This window comes from Beta vulgaris, chromosome 6 (assembly GCF_026745355.1).
Source record: "Beta vulgaris subsp. vulgaris cultivar EL10 chromosome 6, EL10.2, whole genome shotgun sequence".
NCBI lineage: Eukaryota > Viridiplantae > Streptophyta > Magnoliopsida > Caryophyllales > Amaranthaceae > Beta > Beta vulgaris.
The window spans coordinates 11,479,466-11,490,194 of record NC_079207.1 but is presented as its reverse complement, the minus strand read 5'-3'; the positions used below and the strand labels follow the sequence as shown (position 1 = coordinate 11,490,194).

At 36.4% G+C, this 10,729-nt stretch overlaps 1 long non-coding RNA gene across 1 annotated transcript in view; it reads right to left on the bottom strand.

The window, feature by feature from the left end:
* Positions 1-575: 575 nt before the first annotated feature.
* Positions 576-10,729, bottom strand: part of LOC125498392 (uncharacterized) — a 28,371-nt gene continuing 18,217 nt past the window's right edge. Inside the window, exon 3 of the long non-coding RNA XR_008969841.1 lies at positions 576-1,084. This is a non-coding gene — a long non-coding RNA (uncharacterized LOC125498392). The remainder of the gene's footprint in view (positions 1,085-10,729) is intronic.

The window sequence follows — 10,729 nt, the reverse complement described above, 5'->3', positions numbered from 1 at the left end:
AATCAATGCACGCAAATTGAGATATTTATGGATTGCAAATTGAGGCGAATTTGATCATTTTTTGCAAACTCCGACCTCAAATTTGACCAAAAAAGAGCTAAAATGACCCCCAAAGCCTTGACAGAGCCATTTTTTCGGAATAATTTGCATTCCAGAAATATATCGATTTACATGCATTATTTCGTGAGCCAAAAAAATAGCCCGATCAAGGTTTTGTGGTCAATTTAGCCCTTTTATGAGTCAAATTTGAGATCGAAATTTGCAAAAAAATTAGATGCCCCTCAATTTGAATTCCACAAATATTTCGAATTTTCGATATGCATTTACTGAATTAACGGTTAGATATAACAAAACTATAAGGTTACCAATGAAAATTTCCCTAAATTTTAATAACTAAATATTGCTACCTTGGGGGACCGTCTGCGCTAGTGCACGGGCCAACAACTAGTATAAAAAAAGCCAAAGAGTCAAAGTCCACAAAGCCAAAAAAAACTGCCATTTTCGCAACATCAAGAAACATGACATTTATTATATATACATCTAGCAGATTAGCAAAGTGATACATTAAGGAATGAAGCATATCAAAGTGCTGCAACTGAAACACACAATTACATAACCAATCTTACTTATACACACACACCTGACAACACACATATGACACATAATAGATTGAGAACAGCAAACTCACTCTTAATACCAAAATGTGATGTTATTATATACTTTGTCTAAAGCGTCATCAAGAAGGCGGTGGTTGGTTGTGAGGCTCAATGGGGAAGGTGAGTTGTGGTGCACAAGGGACAGAAGGCAATACAATAGTTGTAGACGATGATGTCAAAGTAGCAGGGAGAAATTGTGGAGGGCACAAATTTGGTGTATATGGAAATTGAGACTGGACCTGAGGGATGGGTCGTTCAATTGGAACACTACCGCCATCAAGTGCAAATGGTGGAAATGTTAATGGATATTCAGCAGGATTAATATGAGAACACCAAGGCGCTGATTCATATAACATCCTAGGCCGCATGATCGTTTGTTGTGTATGTGGAACTTGCAACTGGCTTTGTCCGCTTGAACTTGACAGCGCCTATAAAATTTTAGTGCAAATGTTAAAAAGATGTATATAAAAATAATATGCACAAAGTCTTGTGAAGTAGAACACATAATATTATATAGGAAAATTTGCTTAAAAAAACTTCTACAAGTTTAATTTTGCGAAAAAAAATCTTATAAAGCATTTTTTGCAAGAAGAAACTACGAATTTAATTTTTCTTGCAAAAGAAGATATCTATTCCCATTTTCCGGTGTGTTTTTTCTCTATTCTGGCGCTGACCTTTTTATCTTTCTTTAACTCTCTATTTCCAATAACTGCAGCACCACCCCTATACATCTCAATAACCACACCAGAAAATGGGAATAGGTTTCATCTTGTAAAAAAAATAAAATAAGTTTGTGGTATTTTTTCCCAAAAAATGCTTTAAAAGATTTTTTCTCGCAAAGTTGAACATTTAAATTCTTTTTTTGACAAATTTTCCTATTATATACAAGTATAGTACATCATAATAATATCGCTCAATTATGAGTAGCAAGATCAGCTCGGTTGATATAATTAAAGTCTAAGCAAATTTTCGAGTACTTCAAAGATTGCATAATTATTTATGTAACAAAACTTTTTTTAAAAATGTGACACTACTATATAATCGCATTATGAACATTTCAAATTATTGTTAGGAAAATTACAGCATGTTAAAACATTTCACATGAACCATTGCTACCTCTTGCGAGTTTGGGTAGTTTTTTTTTTCCAAACAATGACCCATATAATGTATTTCTTCCATTTCTTATTGATTGCAACATATAATATAGTCATGTGAAATCTAATTATGTTTGTCTCAACATATACTTTCAATACATCAACTTTTTATAATTATTAAAAGATAAATTAAATATATCAATAGTTAAACTTGTGCAATGATAAGCATGAAAACTCAAATATTGCAATTAATAAAAAACGGAGGAAGTATATATTCTAATTTTTGAACTCCACCTGATAGTTTTGGCCCCAAATCGTGGCTTTCGCCAAAAAATTAATATAAAATCCATCCGAATCAAACAAGAGGTAACAATAGTAGATGCTAGATGTTTTTAAGGTACTCCATCTGTTTCCTAAAGATCTTTCCTCTTTCCGTTTAAGTGCGTTTCCAAAAGATTTTCCCTCTTTTACTTTATTCCTTATTTGGAACTTTTTTTCCCCTTTATACCCTCTCATGTCCCTATCATATGGTCCACCATTACATTATTATTATTTCAATTTTACTCACTTTCTCTCTCCTACTTTAACCCCCTTTATTTGTTTATTTATCGTAACCCCTTTCTCTCTCCTACTTTACCCAACCCCCACCCCACACAAGTGGATTCTCCTTGGTATCTGTAGGAACAGTAACAAGGAATATTTTTAGGAAATGGAGGTAGTAGTATATTATACTTTCTCTGCTTTTTTTTAGTTACAACATTTTGACTTTCATATTTATCAATACATGAATTTGACCATTAATATCTCTAATAGCCTATTTGTAAAAAGTATAAAAAAATAAAATCTTGTAAATATATAAATCCAAATATCTTACATGTTAATATTTGTAATACTTCCTTCGATTTTAATGAGTGACGTAGAGAGAAAGTTGGAAGAAACTAATACATCTAGAGAGTAAAAGTTGGGATCACATATTTAGAAGACTTAATGGCAAAGTTAAGAAAAAGAAGTGGTCCCCAAGAGCATATGGGTACCCGTTTTTTTAAAAACAAAACTGCCAAGTCGCTCTTTTTCATTAAAACTTGGCTCCAAAATGAAAATTTTTAATTTTATTTAAACTTTGGCTCCAAAAACAAATTTGCGGCCAATATTTAAGCAAAGGGGACATAGGAAACCATCTGATTTTTCACCAAACATTCATAAATAATTCTCACTGTGACATGCACACACCTCACCAAGAAACAACGTTTTTTTACAAAAAAATTATTCATAAATTTTTTTAAATTAACAATGCGACTTGCACACAGAGCATAATCAGACCATTGATGATACTTTTGAAGTTGGGCTCATGGTGAATGTGAAAGGGGACTACATGGACATAGATGAAGAAGAATTATTGTTGCTACAAGATCTTAAAATGGATTCACAAGAACACATAACAGCACACATCCAAGAAGGTCATCTAATTGTTGATGAATTGCATCTTATTGAGGACCAAATGAGTCATATCAGGGAGGAAGAAGATGATGAGGTATGTTATTATTTCTCAGATTCTGAAAATAAAGAGGATCATGAGTTAGAGTTGGCAAGTGATGTCCAATTCACAAAGCAAGAAACCGACCTAGGTAAGAGACCAAATGTACCAACCTGTGTAACAAATTGACCTTTTTGCATCTGCAAATGAGGCCATGGTTCTTCCAAGATATCAATTAACAACAATTCAACAAAAATATGTGGTCAGCAGGTCTACTTTGGCAAGACTTTGGAGACTACAAAAAATCAGAAAATAATTGGAGCAAAGGTCAATGTCACAAACAGATAAGCTGGCAGTAGTGGTAGAAATCCCAAGATTATACATATTGAGGGGCGTTCCACTAAAGCAAAGGACCACTCTTAGGTCATTTACCCTAGCTTTCGAAATTAGTCCCTCCACTGTTTATAGACTACGTAAGAGGAGAATACTTAGGGGCCACACAAATTCAAGCAAAGCCAAATTAAATCCAAAGCACAAGATTGAAAGAATGAAGTTCATTCTTTCTCACGGCATCCCAGAAATAGGTAGACAAAAGGCAAGATTTAGTTATCTATACAACATGGTGCACATAGATAAAAAGTGGTACTTTATAAGCAAGGTAACCCAAAAGTTTTACCTACTGTCAAAGGAGGAAGTAAGACCCACACAGGCTTGCCAATCAAAAGCTTTCATAACCACAGTGATGTTCTTGGGTGCAATTGTAAGGCCATGGATAAGGGACTTAGCTCAAATCATTTGTAATCCCCCACATTTTTAAAGGATTTTCATAAATATATTAAGGTATTTATGTAGTTATATTTAAATCCAAATGAGTTTGGAAAATGATTTGACTTTTAAAAAGGGTTGACTATTTTTTTAAAAGTCAACTAAAAATATTTTCATAGCTTAATAAAATTGAAAATGTTTTAATTAAGCATGTCTTAATAAAAGCTTTAAGTATTAAAAGTATTTATTTAAAAAGAAGTTTAATGGAATCGAAACTCCTAAAAGGATAAAAAGGAAAAGAGTTCTATTGATGATTAAAGTCCTAAGTTGATCATCTTATTAGTCATCAAATCTTTTTAAATCTTATATCTTTTCCTAAACCTAAAAGGATTAGCCTTTATGTAAATATCCTAAAACCCAATTATTTTATTTCACACAAAGATTATTTTCTCTCTCCTCACACTCAATAATTTCGCCACTTTCTATTCTCTCTCCTCATGGTTTCTTTATTCCCTTCATCGTTTTTTTCTCTCACCCGAATCTGATTGGCCAGATTTCTCATAGTTCCGTTTATTTTTAGCCAAAACTTCCTTCTTGAAAGTTGTAGATCTCAAAAAGTTATTGAATTTAGGCTCAAGAATCACTAATTTCCGATTCTTATTCTATCAGTTATGGCCTCTGCAAGTTTCGCAATTCTGCTGCCATATTTCACTCGCGATTTCGGTATTTCACTATTTTTCTCCGTTTTCCTTTTTGATTTGTTTCCTCGTTTTCTTATATATTGACTTCATATATATTATATATTGAATATTAATATTTTCGATTTGTTATTAATTTTAGATTGAAGTTTTAATCATTAAAGCATGGATTTTTAGAGTTTTAATTACTATAAAACCATAGTAGCATATTAGATACTAGAGATTGATTTAGATTATGATTTTAAACATGTTTATATACGTTTAAAGAAGGTTTTATGATTTTAAAAGTTGCTGGAATTTTAGAAAGAGTTTTATTAATGGAGTTTTAAGATTTTTAATTACTAGTATGGTAGTACTATGCTAGGAATTAAAAGTTATTGAAGTTTTGATATTAAAATAAGCTTTTGAATATATTTAAAGGGGATTTTAAATATTTTAAAGTTGCTGTATTTTTAATTAAGAGTATTGATTTTAGTTTATATTAATTTTTAGGCGGAGAATCTTCCGTAGGAGACTTTTAACGTTTTAAAAGTGGCCTACAGGCTAGTATATAAAGGTACGTACATAGTCTACTGTGCTATATGATTTTAGAAACATGCCTTAGGGATGTTTTTATTTATTAGTATCATGTATAGGACTTTGTTGTTCATATATATGTTTTATTGAAATTGTTTTACATGATATTTTGCCTATGTGCTACATGTAAACTAGAAGTAGTTATGAGTATGTATGTTTGTATGGAAGTTTGATGCAAACAGATAAGTTCAGTTCATGTATTAATTCGTGAGTGAATTAATGTAAGTATGTTGAATCATGTGTTACATAGATTCATGAGTATCATCTATTTGTCTTATAAGAACTGTGGATCTTATTTGGTAAGTATGAGCTATATCTATATAAAGATACAGTTTTCTATTGGCTAGGTTCAACAGGCAAGTTAGTAAAGAATAAAAGACGTTGTTAAAGGAGTCTTGAATGATAAGTGTGAACACTTGTTAATTCTAAGATAAAAAGGAGTTTGTGATGTTATATGATTATTAGTTATGTGTGTTATGTGCTTGGTTGGTGTTATACCATTGGGGAATCTGGAATGGAGAGGCTTTTGTGACATTAGTATTATTTAAGTTGTTTCTAGGAGTTTATCTTTTCAGACAATAGTTTAAGTTGGTGTGTTTAAGTTTGACATTGTCATTTGGTTTCATAAGTTTAATAAAGTTGATTTTTGTTTTAATAAGTTTTCCGCTGTAACATTCTGAGTAAGCCGAAACGTTATCACACGGGCGATAATGCCTGGGTAATTCTCTAGATTTGTTATAAAAGTATTTTCTAGAAAGAGAGAATTATCGGGGTGTTACATCATTTGGGATGGAAAGTTGGGAATCTACCCATTCATAGAGGAAATTGCCGATCAAAGATGGCCTTGTAATAGACCAGTTGGTACAATAGAACTAAAAACCAAGCAAAGCACCACAAAGAACACAATTAGGGAGATGCTAATCATAAAATTGCTGCCAGCAATAAGATAGAAATGGCCAGCAAATGGATGCAAGTAGATATGGATTCAACAGGATAATGCAAGGCCTCACATTGGGCCAGATGACTCATATGTCAACAAGCTCAATCTCCTGATCTGAACATGCTAGACTTAAGGGTTTTTTTAAAGCAATTCAATCAATTTAACACCAAACTTTTCCAGATTTAGTTGAAAAGTTGGTATCAAGTGTGGAAGAGGCCTACAATGTATATGATCCAAGGTTGATTACATACACATAGTTACATTTTGATGTATGTAATGCTTGAGGTCATTAAAGTGAAATAATTACAAAAAAAAACCCACACATAGGCAAGAAAAGGCTTGACAATTGGGTCTTCTACCAACTTATGTTGAATTACCAGATGAGTTGGTAACTAACACAATCAAGGAATTAAACTTGAACATAATATTTGGGGCAGATCCTGATTCCAATGCAAGTCAGAGCCAAACAGAGGCCACTCAAGAATAGGCAGCAATAACAATAACACAACTTTGTTTCAAGATCATGGGATTGACTGTGTGCAAAGTAAGACAACAACAATAACACAACTTTTGAGCATCCAACAATATCCTCATCATAAATTAAAGGTGGCCTTTTGCAAACATTTTTCTTATGCTTAGCCTAGTAAAGAAAATAGTGATAGGTAGCACAAACTTTTTGTAAAAACAAGTAAATTTTTTGTAAAGTGTGTATGAAATGGTAGCATTAAGAATATCTTTTTGTATTATCATTTGGTTTCCATTTTACAGTTTTATAAAATCAAAATCTTTTACTTTTGGTTTGTCCTCTCATAAAGTCCATAATCCACATGCATAATCATGGCAAAAATAACAATGAATAGCCTCATAACATGAGATAAGGGTGATGTAATGGTGGCACTTAGTGATTCTTGGGCCATAATGACTTCATGCAAGCATATAAAGTTGTTGAACTCATTCTTCATTAAGGTAATTAATGGGGATCACACCCTCTCGATACATATAGTTTCATGCAAATGCAACAAAAAGTCAAATTCATAGTTTTTGGGCCCATTTCCTGGACCAGCCCACCTATGGTAAAGTTACTAAAATACCCCTATATCAAGGGAAGCCATCCCTCCACCAGCTGGAGGTGACCAAAATACCCTCATTTATTGGGGCTCCTATCCCCTATAAATAAGGGTTGTCTCATCAGACAAAGGTAAGCAACTCTAAGCTGCCAAACCCAGAGCATCTCTCTCTACATTGATCCCTTTCTCTCTCTACCTCAATCATTTACTGACTTGAGTGTCGGAGGGGCGATCCCTGGACCACCCCCGGGGTAGGCTAACCTTGTTTTGCAGGATTCCGATGTACGGATAACGGAGCTCAGGCGTACCTTCTTAGGGCGCACATCAAGTCTCTCAGCACACATCAACATTTGTGATCACCCTCAATTTCTAGACAGAAACACATAGCCATATTTTGCCTCCTAACTGCAAGATCCTAATTTAGATGGTGGCATATTAACTGAGTCTAGCCTAGCTACATGTTATTCAAAATTTCATCATCATAGAGGAGATCAACTTTCAAACAAACACCAAACCACCCCTTTACATGTAGATAACATACCCAAATCAACAAGTTAGAACAAAAAAATAGAATCCCAGTCATTCAATTGAAATAATAAGCAGCATGAATCACAAAATTCAGCAACCACAAAGAATTACAACACCAAGCCACCCCTGTACATGTACATAGCAAAAAAACAGGACCCAAATCATTTAATTGAAACAATAAAATCACAATAACAACATGAATCATAAAATTCAACAACCACAAAGAATTACAACACCAAAATAGACCTATACATGTGCATAACATACACCTAATAGCAAAGAGAACAAAAAAAGTGCCCGATCATTCAATTGAAATAATAAGATCACAATAACAGCATGAATCACAAAATTCAGCAACAATAAAGAATTACAACACCAAACCACCCATCTACATGTACATAAAAAAAAAAGCAAAGAAAAAAAAAAAAAAACAGGATCCCGATCATTCAATTGAAACAACAAGAGCACGATAACAACATGAATCACACGATTCAGCAACCAAAGAATCACTAGAGGAAAAAAGGCTAAGGGTTGCGATAAAAGGGATGTTGTTATTTGAAAACCGCAGCCCTTAATATTAAGGGTTGTGCAGTCCTTCTTGTTTTTTTTCTAAAATTACTTTCGCATCTTACCTCACTAACACTGAAGTCTGAACATTCTCTAACCTCGCTCTCCCTCTCCATTTCTCTATCATGAACTCACTCCTCCCAGCTCGAGAAAGCAAGAGGAATGACTTGGGAAAACACAACTCAGTCCCCCTCCTAGCATATTTGTTGCCTAGCTTGGCTCAGTAGCCTTACATGTATACCCCTTGGGTAATAGGAGGCTTCCTCTCCCCCAACTTGGGAGAATTGAGGGCGAACTCGAAGAATCGAGTTGGTCTAATTCAGTCGCCTAGCAAGATCAAACGGACATCGTTATGACCACGACTCAGGAAATATGGGCTCACTAAACCCCCCCCCCCCCCTAGCGGAGTCAAGAAACTTGTTCATTGGCACCTCCTCGGTCATAAGAGGAGCGTACTACTTAGCCAAAAAACGGGTAATATTGGCAATATACTTTGACCTACTCGGCATCCGAGAAGCGTCATGAGACCTCCTCGAGAAACGTGGGGCTTTCCAGCCACCCCGAGTCGAGAAACTTGTTCATAGGCACCTCCTTTGTCATAAAAGGAGCATCCTACTTAGCCGAAAAATGGCTAAGTATCGGCGATTGGATCTCCTCGGCATCCGAGTAGCGTTGTGCGTGAGATCTCCTCGAGAAACATGGGATCAACCCTCCCCCCCCCCTATTTGAGAAACTTGTTCACTAGCACCTCCTCCGTGATAAGAGAACCGTCCTATTTACTTAGCCGAAAAACGACTAAGTATCGCAATTGGACCTACTCGGCATCCGATTAGCGTCATGAGACCTCCTTAGGAATCATGGGGCTCAAAAACCCCACGAGTCTAGAAACTTCTTCATGGCACCTCCTCGGTCATAAGAGGAGCGTCCTACTAATTTAGCAAAAAAATGGCTAAGTATCGTCAATTCAACCTACTCGGCATACGAGTAGCGTCATGATAGCTCCTCGGCAAACATGGGGCTCATTAGCCCCCCTGAGTCGGGAAACTTGTTCATTGGCGCCTCCTCAGTCATAAGAGGAGCGTCCTACTTAGCCGGAAAACGGCTAAGTATCGGCAATTGGACCTACTCGGCATCCGAGTAGCGTCATGAGACCTCCTCAGGAATCATAGGGATAAAAAAGCCCCCGAGTCCAAAAACATCTTCATGGCACCTCTGCGGTCATAAGAGGAGTGTCCTACTAATTTAGCCAAAAATGGCTAAGTATCGTCAATTCGACCTATTCGGCATATGAGTAGCGTCATGATACCTCCTCGGTAAACATGGATGGGACTTACTAGCCCCCCTGAGTCGGAAAACTTGTTCATTGGGACATTCTTGGTCATAAGAGGGGCATCTTACTTAGTCGAACATGGCTAAGTATCGGACATTGGACCTACTCAGCATCCAAGTAGCGTCATGAGACCTCCTGGAAAAATATGGGACTCACTAACCCCCCTGAGTTAAGAAATTTGTTCATTGGCACCTCCTCGGTCATAAGAGGAGTGTCCTACTTAGCTGAAAAATGTCTAAGTATCGGCAATTGGACCTACTCGACATCCGAGTAACGTCGTGAGCCCTCCTCATATAACATGGGGCTCACCAGCCGTCCAAAGTCGAGAAACTTTTTCATTAGCACCTCCTCGGTTATAAGAGGAGTGTCCTAATTACTTAGCCGAAAAACGGCTAAGTATCGTCAATTGGACCTACTCGGTATCTGAGTAGCATCATGAGACCTCATCGGGAATCATGGGCCTCACATATCCCTCCTGAGTTGATAAAATTTTTCATGGCACCTCCTCGGTCATAAGAAAAACGTCCTACTAACTTAGCCAAAAAATGGGTGAGTATCGGCAATTGAACCTACTTGGCATCCGAGTAGCGTTGTGAGACCTCCCCGGGAAACATGGGGCTCACCAGTGTCCAACTTACTTAGCCGAAAAATGGCTAACTATCGGCAATTTGGCCTACTCGACATCTGAGTAGCGTCTTGAGACCTGCTTTGAAAACATGGGGTTCACCACCACCCCAACCCCCCCCCCCAGGAGTCGAGAGACTTTTTCTTTGGCACCTCCTCGGTCATAAAAGGAGCGTCCTACTAACTTAGCCAAAAAATGGCTCTATCGCCAATCGGACCTACTCGGCATCCGATTACCATCGTGAGACCTCCTCAAGAAACATGGGACTCATAACCCCCCTCCCCTTCCCGGGTCGAGAAACTTCTTCACTGACACCTCCTCGGTCATAAAAGGGGCGTCTTAATAACTTAGTCGAAAAACGACTAAGTATCGAAATTTGACCTACGCAACAATCGAGTAGTGTCATGAG